This window comes from Rhinopithecus roxellana, chromosome 8, assembly GCF_007565055.1.
Source record: "Rhinopithecus roxellana isolate Shanxi Qingling chromosome 8, ASM756505v1, whole genome shotgun sequence".
NCBI lineage: Eukaryota > Metazoa > Chordata > Mammalia > Primates > Cercopithecidae > Rhinopithecus > Rhinopithecus roxellana.
Window position 1 is genome coordinate 17,339,111 of NC_044556.1, and position 11,381 is coordinate 17,350,491.

Here is an 11,381-nt window from a genome sequence, read left to right on the forward strand (position 1 = left end):
TCCAGGCTTATAAGCATGGCTTGATCTTCTTGGCCCCTGACCCAGGAACCTCCCAAGCGTCACCTCATTAGAACAAAAGACACTCATGTCACCCAGGAAATTCCAAAGAAATTTGAAACTCTGCATCAGATGTTCCCATTACTCAGGAGATTACAAAGATCTCAGGAGCTCTGTGTCAGGAACTGGGGCAAAGACTAAATATTTATCTTACCATAAATTACAATACCGGCTGGGCACAGTGACTCACACCTGTAATCTCAGCCCTTTGGGAGGCTGAGGTGGGTGGATCACCTGAGGTCAGGAGTTTGAGACCAGTCTGGCCAACATGCAGAAACCCCATCTCTACTAAAAATACAAAAATTACCTGGGCATGGTGGTGCACACCTGTAATCCCAGCTACTCCAGAGGCTAAGGCATGAGAATTGCTTGAACCCGGGAGTTGGAGGTTGCAGTGAGCCAAGATCCCACCACAGCACTCCAGCCTGGACAACAGGCTGCCTAAAAACAAAACAAAACAAAACAAGTGTGCCCTTGGCCAGAGGTGTGGCCAGAGTAAAGACCCAAGCCTCAGTTGCTGATGGGGAGCAAGACTGATGCAGGGAAAGAGGCACCAGATTGGCAGTTACCAGAAAGAAGGGAAAACACACCCAGGGTGGACAAAGGCTGCAGGGAGCCCACAGATTCCAGTCTACTGGGGCAAAGGGTCAAGTCCAGAAAGCAAACAGAGGCTTTGTGTCTCTGAAGGGCTTGGCTGCACGTTAACGCCGGGTTCCTGCCCCAGCCCACACCGGCCCAGCCATCCTGCACGGAAGCACAGGCTGTTTGCTGAATTCAAGCCTTGCCCAAACATTTGTTGTTTTGAGACAAGATGCTTGAAGGTGCCTCATGCCCTCTAGCCAGGTCAGAGCTCACAGCTGTGGCAGAGGAGAGGCTGCAGAAGGCCGGACCTGTAAGTTTCTCTCCAACTCTGAGACCCCAGGCAGGGAGTCCTGGGGTCAGAGCATGGACAGGGCTCACAGTGTTGGGTCACAGACTCAAGACTCTCCAGATTTCCTCATAAAAAGGAAGGAAGCTGTCGTGCGCGGTGGCTCACACCTGTAATCCCAGCACTTTGGGAGGCCGAGGCAGGCAGATCACTTGACGTCAGGAGTTTGAGACGGTCTGGCCAACAAGGCAAACCCCATTTCTACTAAAAATACAAAAATTAGCCGGGTGTGGTGGCGCGTACCTGTAATCTCAGCTACTCGGGAGGCTGAGGCACGAGAATCACTTGAACCTGGGAGGTGGAGGTTGAAATGAGCTGAGATCCCACCACTGCACTCCAGCCTGGGCAACGGAGTAAGACTGTCTCAAAAAAAAAAAAAGAGAGATAGAGAGAATCTAATGCCTGATGATCTGTTACTGTCTCCCATCACTCCCAGATGGGACTATCTAGTTGCAGAAAATAAAGCTCAGGGCTCCCACTGTTTCTACATTATGGTCAGTTGTATTATTACAATGTAATAATAACAGAAATAGGCCAGGTGCAGTGGCTCAAGCCTGTAATCCCAGTACTTTGGGAGGCCAAGGCAGGCGGATCATGAGGTCAGGAGTTTGAGACCAGCCTGGCCAACATGATGAAAGCCCGTCTCCCCTAAAAATACAACAATGAGCTGGGCATCGTGGCAGGCTTCTATAATCTTGGCTACTTGGGAGGCTGAGGCAGGAGAATTGCTTGAACCTGGGAGGTGAAGGTTGCAGTGAGCCGAGATTGCGAATTTCCCTCCAGCCTGGTCAATAAGAGCGAAACTCTGTCTCGAAAAACATACATATAATAATAACAAAGTGCACAATAAACGTAATCTGCTTGAATCATTCTGAAACCAGTCTCCTCCCTGCCTCCTGAGTAGCTGGGACTATAGGCATGTGCAGCACACCCAGCTCATTTAAAGAAAAAATGATTTTTTGTTTTTTTTTTTTTTTTTTTGTAGAAATGGTGCTTTACTATGTTGTCCATGCTGGTCTTGAACTCCTAGCCTCAAGGGATCCTCCTGCCTTGGCCTCAGAAAGCACTGGATTCCAGGCCATAAGCCACCACACCTGCCAAAGACAAACTCTTTTTTTTTTTTTGAGACGGAGTCTCACTCTGTTGCCCAGGCTGGAGTGCAGTGGCGCGATCTCGGCTCACTACAAGCTCTGTTTCTTGGGTTGAAGCAATTCTCTTGCTTCAGCCTCCTGAGTAGCTGGGATAACAGGATGCACCGCTAATCTTTTGTATTTTTAGCAGAAACGGGGTTTCACCATGTTGGTCAGGCTGGCCTCAAACTGCTGACCTCAAGTGATCTGCCTGCCTTGGCCTCCCAAAGTGCTGGGATTACAGGCGTGAGCCACCACCACCGGCCCTTTTGCTTATTTATCTAGCATTAAGAAGAAATCCAGAACGAGGTAGCTTCACAAGTTTCTTCTTGGTTGTGGTGGTGGTGGTGGTGGTTGTTGTTTTCAGACAGTCTTGCTCTATCTCCCAGGCTGGAGTGCAGTGGCCCGATCTCGGCTCACCGCAACTTCTGCCTCCCGGGTTCAAGCAATTCTCCTATCTCAGTCTCCTGAGTAGCTGGGACTACAGGCACCCGCCACCATGCCTGACTACTTTTTGTATTTTTATTTATTTATTTTTGAGACAGAATCATGTTCTGTCCCCCAGGCTGGAGTGCAGTGGCACGATCTCGGCTCACTGCAACCTCCGCCTCCTGGGCTCAAGCAATTCTGTCTCAGCCTCCCAAGTAGCTGGGACTACAGGTGTGTGCCACCATGCCCAGGTAATTTTTGTATTTTTAGTGGAGATGTGGTTTCACCATGTTGTCCAGGCTGGTCCTGAACTCCTGACCGCAGGTGATCCAGCAACCTCTGCCACCCAAAGTGCTGGGATTACAGGCGTGAGCCACTGCATCTGGCCCACGTTTCTTCTTTACCTGCTCCATGATGCCACAGATTTTCTTTTTGGTTCTGTCATCTCTAGTGTGTTCCCTTTACCCTCGTGCTTGTTGCCTCTCGTTGCAGAATGGCTGCTGCAGCTCCAGACATCACATTCAAGTCAGAAACAAGGGGTAAGGGGAAAAGCACATTCAAGGCAGAAACAAGGGGGTAAGGGGGAAAGCCAGCTGCATTTCCCTTTGATCAGATAAAGGCATAAAAGTATTTCCCAGAAATTCCCACAGCATCCCTCCTCTTAGGATTCATTGGTCAGAACTGGGTCCTGGGCCACCTCTACCTGCAGAGGCGGTTGGGAAACTGGAGAATAGGAAGCCATTGTCTTTTAAATCTAATTTCAGAAGTGATGGCTCCTTGCTTCTATTGTATAATAGTGATTAAAAGGCAGTCAGTAAAGGCTGGGCACAGTGGCTCACACCTGTAATCCCAGCACTTTGGGAAGCCGAGGCAGGTGAATCCCTTGAGGTCAGGAGTTCAAGACCAGCCTGGCCAACATGGTGAAACCCCATCTCCACTAAAAATACAAAAATTAGCCAGGTGTGGTGGTGGGCGCCTGTAATCCCAGCTACTCGGGAGGCTGAGGCAGGAGAATTGTTTGAACCCGGGAGGCAGAGGTTGCAGTGAGCTAAGATCGCCATTGCACTCCAGCCTGGGTGACAGAATGAGACCCTATCTCAAAAAAAAAAAAAAAAAAAAAAAAACGCAATCAGCACATGTTCAAAGAGAGGGAATTCTACAAAAGAAAGAATGCCAGGAGGTGGGGATCATTGCAAACCATCTTAAAGGCTTCCCCCATGGCCAAGTGCACTGGCTCATGCCTGTAATCCTGGTGCTTTGGGAGTCCGAGGCAGGAGGATTGCTTGAGTCCAGGAGTTCAAGACCAGCCTGGGCAACACAGAGTGACCCCATCTCCACCTCAAAACAAACAAACAAACAAACAAAAAACAAAGAAAAGAAAAATTTAGCTGGGCATTGTGGCCCATGTCTTTGGTCCCAGCTACTCGGGAAGCTAAGGCAGGAGGATTACCTGAGCTCAGGAGTTTGAGGTTACAGTGAGCTGTGATAGTGCCACTGCAGTCCAGCCTGGGCAATAAAGCAAGACCCTGTCTCAATAAATAAATAAATGAGTGAGCTGCACAGCAATCCCTTAAGGGAAGGAGTTTTCTTTTCTTTTTTTTTTTTGAGACAGAGTCTCACTCTGTTGCCAGGCTGGAATGCAATGACATGATCTCGGCTCACTGCAACCTCCGCCTCCTGGGTTCAAGCAATTCTCCTGCCTCAGCCTCCCAAGTAACTAGGACTATAGGCAAGCACCACCACGCCCGGTTAATTTTTGTATTTTTAGTAGAGATGGGGTTTCACCATGTTGTCCAGGACGGTCTCAATCTCCTGACCTCGTGATCTGCCCACCTCGTCCTCCCAAAGTGTTGGGACTACAGGCATGACTGTGCCTGGCCAGGGAAGGGGTCTTCTAGGGTCAGTTAAACAGTTCCTGCAGTGGCTAAGGTGTCCCTAAGAACACATTGACTATTACAATAAGGATAATCCCAATATTTGTTTCCACTCTTGACGGGCTGGGCTTCCTGATAGGGTTGCAATGACTTCAGCAGAAGCAGTTTGTGGACATAGGATTAAGATCCAATTTTGAAAGACGAAGGTTAGAATTAAGTATGTGAAGAAAACGCACATTCTAGGAGATTTACATTATAGAAGTAAATCTATGACATGAGGTTCCTGAGGCTGATGTACAAACGAGGCGGCTTAAAACAGCAGAAAAGGCTGGATGTGATGCCATATACCTGTAATCCCAGCGCTTTGGGAGGCCGAGGTAGGAGGATTGCTTGAGCCAAGGAGTTCAAGACCAACCTGGGTCACATGGCGAAACCCTGTATCTAAAAAATAACAAAAAGTTAGCCAGGTATGGTGGTGCACACCTGTAGTCCCAGCTACTAGGGAAGCTGAAATGGGAGGACTGCTTGAGCCCAGGAGGTGGAGGTTGCAGTGAGCTGAGATCGTGCAACTGCACTCCCGCCTGGGGGACAGAACAAGACCCTGTCTCAACAATAACAACAACAAAAAGCAGAAACACAGAAAACTGCAGAAATGTATTGTCTCACAGCACTAGAGGCCAGAAGTCGGAAATCAAGGTGTGGGCAGTGCTGGTTCCTTCTGGAGGCTCTGAGAGAGAATCCATCCCAGGCCTCTCTCCTGGCTTCTGGTGGCTTCAGCCGTCCTTGGCAATTCCTTGGCTTGTGGCCACATCTCTCCAGTCACTGCCTTCTTCACATGGCCCCATGTTCCAAATTCCCTCGTCTTTGTTTTTTTATTTTATTTTAATTAATTAATTTATTTATTTATGAGATGAAGTTTCACTCTTGTTGCCTGGGCTGGAGTGCAATGGCATGATCTCAGCTCACTGCAATCTCCGCCTCCCGGGTTCAAGCCATTCTCCTGACTCAGCCTTCCGAGTAGCTGGGATTACAGGCTCACACCACCACGCCCAGGTAATTTTTTGTGTTTTTAGTAGAGGTGGGGTTTCACCCTGTTGGCCAGGCTGGTCTCGAAATCCTGACCTCAGGGTGCCTTGGCCTCCCTAAGTGGTGGGATTACAGGCATGAGCCACTGTGCCTGTTCTGATTTCTTATTGTTTAGACAGAGTCTCGATCTGTCGCCCATGCTGGCGTGCAGTGGCACAATCTGACTCACTGCAGCCTCAACCTCCTGGGCTCAAGCAATCCTCCCACCTCAGCCTCCTGAGTAGCTGGGACCACAACTATGCACTATCACACTCGGCTTTTTTTTTTTTTTTTTTTTTAGATGGAATCTCACTCTATCACCCAGGCTGGAGTGCAGTGGCATGATCTCGGCTCACTGCAACCTCTGCCTCTCAAGTTCAAGCGATTCTCGTGCCTCAGCCTCCCAAGTAGCTGGGATTACAGGCGCCCACCACCATGCTGGGCTAATTTTTGTATTTTTAGTAGAGACAGGTTTTTACCAGATAGGTCAGGCTGGTCTGAAACTCCAGACCTCAAGTGATCCGCCCACCCCAGCCTCCTGAAGTGCTGAGATTACAGGCATGAGCCACAGTACCCAGCCCCACACTTGGCTAATTTTTTAAATTTTTATGTAGACGGAGTCTTGCCATGTTGCCCAGGCTGGCTTTATTTATTTTAAGCCCTTCTTTTTTGCCCAATTCATTTAGCACTTTATTATTTTTGAAATCTTTCTATTTTTATTCATTTTTTTAAGACAGTGTCTCACTCTGTCACCCAGGCTGGTGTCTACTGGCATAATCAATGCTCACTGCAGCCTCAACTTTCTGGGCTCAAGTGATCCTCCTGCCTCAGCCTCCTGAGTAGCTGAGACTACAGGTGCATGCCACCATGCCTGGCTAATTTTTTGTATTTTTAGTAGAGACAGGGTTTCATCGTGTTAGCCAGGATGGTTTCTATCTCCTGACCTTGTGATCCGCCCACCTCAGCCTCCCAAAGTGCTGGGATTACAGACAAGATCCACTGTGTCCGGCCCTGGCTAATTTTAAAAACTTTTTCTGGATAGAGACATGGTTTCTCTATGTTGCCCAGGCTGGTCTTGAACTCCAGAGATCAAGTGATCCTCTGGCTTTAGCCACTCAGAGTGCTGAGATTACAGGCATGAGCCACTGTGCCTGGCTGTTTTGTAGAAATGGGGTCTTCCTGCATTACCTAGGCTTGTCTCAAACTTCTAGGCGCAAAGCAATCCTCCCTCCTTGGCCTTCCAAAGTGCTGGAATTACAAGTGTGAACGACCACGCTTGACCCTAGACATTTCTTCTTCTTCTTTGAGACAGAGACTCACTCTCTCACCCAGGCTGGAGTGCGATGGCACGATATCGGCTCACTGCAACCTTCGCCTCTGGGGTTCAAGCGATTCTCCTCCCTCAGCCTCCCAAGTAGCTGGGATTACAGGCACCACCACCACACCCAGCTAACTTTTGTATTTTTAGTAGAGACAGGGTTTCACCATGTTGACCAGGCTGGTCTCGAACTCCTGACCTCAGGTGATTCACCTACCTCGGCCTCCCAAAGTGCTGGGATTATAGGTGTGAGCCACCATGCCCGGCCATGACCCTGGACATTTTTATAAATGGAATCAGACACTCTATGGTCATTTGTGCCTGGCTTCTTTCACTCAGCATCGTGTTTTCAGGGTTCATCCGTGCTGTAGGATGGATCAGTGCTTCATTCCTTTATATGGCTGCATAGTAATCCATTTCATGGATTGACCACAGTCTGTTGATCCACACATCCTTTAAGGAACAGCTGAATTGTTTCCACTTTTTGGCGATCGTGAGCAATACTGCTATAAATGTGTGTCTTTTAGCCCTTTTTGAATAATTAACCGGAGTGGATACTCCTTTTCTTTTCTTTCTTTTTTTTTTTTTTTTTGAGATGGGATCTCCCTCTGTCACCCAGGCTGGAGTGCAGTGGTGCGATCTCGGCTCACTGCAACTTCTGCTTCCCAGGTTCAAGCAATTCTCCTGTCTCAGCCTCCCGAGTAGCTGGGACTACAGATGTGCACCACCACACCTGAGTTTTGTAGTTTTAGTAGAGACAGGGTTTCACTATATTGGTCAGGCTGATCTTGAACTCTTGACCTCAGGTGATACACCTGCCTCGGCCTCCCAAAGTGCCGGGATTACAGGCGTGGGCCACCATGCCCAGCCATGAAGTGGACACTCCTATTCTGGACATAGAATGACAATGATTTTTCCGCACATAGAATGATTTTCCGCACATAACAATGATTTTTCCTTTTCTTTCTCTCTCTTTTTTTTAATTGGAGACAGGGTCTCACTTTTGTCGCCCAGGCTGGAGTGATGTGACTGTATCTCACTGCAGTCACTCCTGTGGTCAGGAGATGGGGAGGTTTGGCCATGTCTGTGGTTTGGACAATGCTCTTATATTCATCTGTGGTTAAGACTCAGTTGCGGAAGGGTTTTCATTTTTGTCTGGTTTCATCCTGGACAGAGTGGCCCTGTTTGATGTGGTCATTCTGTGAAATTGTATATGTTCAACCAAAGAACTTCTCGGCTTCACTGTGACTACCAGCCCAACTCCCAGTTGACCAGAACCTGGGGCCAATTTTTTCTTCTTTACTTTACATTCACCTTCTCGCCTTTGCATATGCTGTTCCTTCTGCTTAGAATGCCTTTCCCTCCCTGTCTTCACTCAGCTCTTTCCTTCTCAAGTTTCAGAGCGCTGCTTAAATGCCACCTCCTCTGAGAAGCCCTCTTTGATCACCCAGGCTGTGGGCCTCTATAACCCATTTCAACACCAGACACATCTTTTGATCACGGTTAGGATTTTTTTTTTTTTTTTTTTTTGAGAGAGGGTCTCACTCTGTTGCTCAAGCTGGAGTGCAAGCAGTGCAATGGTGGCTCACTGCAGCCTCCAACTCCTGGGCTCAAGCAATCGTCTTGAGTAGCTATGAAGACAAGCTCGCCACCACACCAGCTGATTTTTTTGTTTTGTTTTATTTTTGTAGAGACAGGGTCTCTCTGTCTTGCCCAGACAGGTCTCAAAACTCCTGGCCTCAAATGATCTTCCCACTTTGGTCTCCCAAAGTGCTAGGATTACAGGCATGAGCCACTGTGGCTGGCCTGTCATCTTTCAAGTTTCCCAAGTGAGGAGAAAAGGGAGGGAGAAGGCCAGAAAGAAATAAGTTAGAGGAACAGTTCTTGCTGTGGGTCTCAGTATGTTGCCATGTCCCTATGAAAGAAAGAGAAAGAGAGAAAGAAAAGGAAGGAAGGAGAGAGAGAGGGAGCCCAGAAAGAAAGGGAAAGGAAGGAAAGATAGAAGAAAGGAAGGAAAGAGAAAGAAATAAAAAAGAAAAGAAAAAGGGAAAGGAAGGAAGAAAAAAGAAAAATTAAAGAACGGAGATAAAGGGGGCTCCAGACAAACATAAAAACTGGACCTTCAAAAGACAATTGGCCGGGTGCGGTGGCTAACACCTGTAATCCCAGCACTTTGGGAGGCTGAGATGGGCAGATCACCTGAGGTCCCAAGTTCGAGACTAGCCTGGCCAACATGGCAAAAACCCAGCTCTACTAAAAATACAAAAATTAGTCAGGCATGGTGGCTCACACCTGTAGTCCCAGCACTTTGGGAGGCCAAGGTGGGAGGATCTCTTGAGCCCAGCAGTTCGAGACCAGCCTGGGCAACAGAGGGAGACCCTATTGCAATTTTTAAAAAAAGGTTTCAAGTAGCCAGGTGTGGTGGTACACACCTGTAGTCCGAGCTACTCGGGGGGCTGAGGCAGGAGGATTGCTAGAGCCTGGGAGGTCAAGGCTGCAGTAAGCTGTGATCGCACTACTGCACTCCAGCCTGAGCAGCAGAGTGAGACCCTGTCTCAAATAAATAAATAAATAAATAAATAGCACAACAGATGATCGCCTCATGAGAATTTGATCTTTCCATTAAAAGTCTCCTCTCCAGTAGAAAAGTCTCACAGTGGCCACTCAAATTCTAAATTGTCCCCAGTGGGAGGTACCATTGGAGAGAGACACATTTTGTTTTTTTGAGACAGGATCCAGCTCTGTCACCCAGGTTGGAGTGCCGTAGTGTGATCACGGCTCACTGCAACCTCTGCTTCCCGGGCTCAAGTGATTCTCCTGCCTCAGCCTCCTGAGTAGCTGGGACTACAGGCGTACAACACTGTGCACAGCTTCCTTATAAGATTTTGAAATGGTGAAAAGTTTCCCAAAGGACAGTGGTCCAAGGAGATTTTTGGAACACTTTGGCCATCATCATTGACTCAAGGGTGACTTACTGAGTCTAGACCTGTCCTCCCTCTATCGACATTTCCCCCGATGGACCCACAATGCAATCCCAGCACTTTGGGAGGTCAAGGCAGGAGGATTACTTGAGCCCAGGATTCGAGACCAGCCTGGGCAACATGGTGAGACCTCGTCTCTACAAAAGATACAAAAATTGACAGCGGACACCAGGACTCCAAGATGGCCAGTGAAGGAAAAGAAACTTCTGGAGGTCGGCCGGGCGCGGTGGCTCAAGCCTGTAATCCCAGCACTTTGGGAGGCCGAGACGGGCGGATCACGAGGTCAGGAGATCGAGACCATCCTGGCTAACACGGTGAAACCCCATCTCTACTAAAAAAATACAAAAAACTAGCCGGGCGAGGTGGCGGGCGCCTGTAGTCCCAGCTACTCGGAGGCTGAGGCAGGAGAATGGCATAAACCCGGGAGGCGGAGCTTGCAGTGAGCTGAGAACCGGCCACTGCACTCCAGCCCGGGCGACAGAGCGAGACTCCGTCTCAAAAAAAAAAAAAAAAAAAAAAAGAAACTTCTGGAGGTCAAACTGGGGGAGCTGCCAAGCTGGATCTTGATGTGGGACTTCAGCCCTAGTGGCATTTTTGGAGCATTTCGAAGAGATTACTATCGGTACTACAACAAGTACATTGACGTGAGGAAGGGGAGCATCTCGGGGATTACCATGGTGCTGGCATGCTACGTGCTCTTCAACTACTGCCTTTCCTACAAGCATCTCAAGCATGAGCGGCTCCGCAAATACCACTGAAGAGAACACACTCTGCATCACCACCTGACCCCATGACCTTGGCCTGAGCCCCTCCATGAGGAACACAATCTCGATGGCTGCTGAATCCTTTCATGTCCTAATGTGAATTAACCTCCAAATAAAAGATGACTGGTAAAAAAAAAATTTATTTTAAATACAAAAATTGGCCAGGCGCAGTGGCTCACACCTGTAATCCCAGCACTCTGGGAGGCTGAGACGGGTGAATCACAAGGTCGAGAGATCAAGATCATCCTGGCCAACATGGTGAAACCCCGTTTCTACTAAAAATACAAAAATTAGCTAGGCGTGGTGGTGCACACCTGTAGTCCCAGTTACTCGGGAGGCTGAGGCAGGAGAACTGCTTGAGCCCGGGAGGCAGAGGTTGCAGTGAGTCATGATCACACTACGGCACTCCAACCTGTGTGACGGAGGCAGATCCTGTCTCAAAAAAACAAAAACAAAAACAAACATGTCCCTCTCCAATAGTACCTCCCACTGAGGACAAGGAGAATCACTTGAACCCAGGAGGCGGAGGTTGCAGTGAGCCAAGATCGTAGCACTGCACTCCAGCCTGGTGACAGAGCAAGACTCCATCTCAAAAAAAAAAAAAAAAAAAAAAAAATTAGCTGGACTTGGTGGTGAGGCCTGTAGTTCTAGCTACTTGGGAGGCTGAGGCAGGAGGATCACTTGAGCCCAGGAGGTCAAGGCTGCAGTGAGCCAAGATTGCACGACTCCACTTCTCCCTGGGCAACAAAATGAGACCTTGATTTTAGACTTGAAGCCTCCAGGACTATGACAGAATTGATTTGCACTGTTTCTTTTTTCTTTTTTTTTTTTTTTT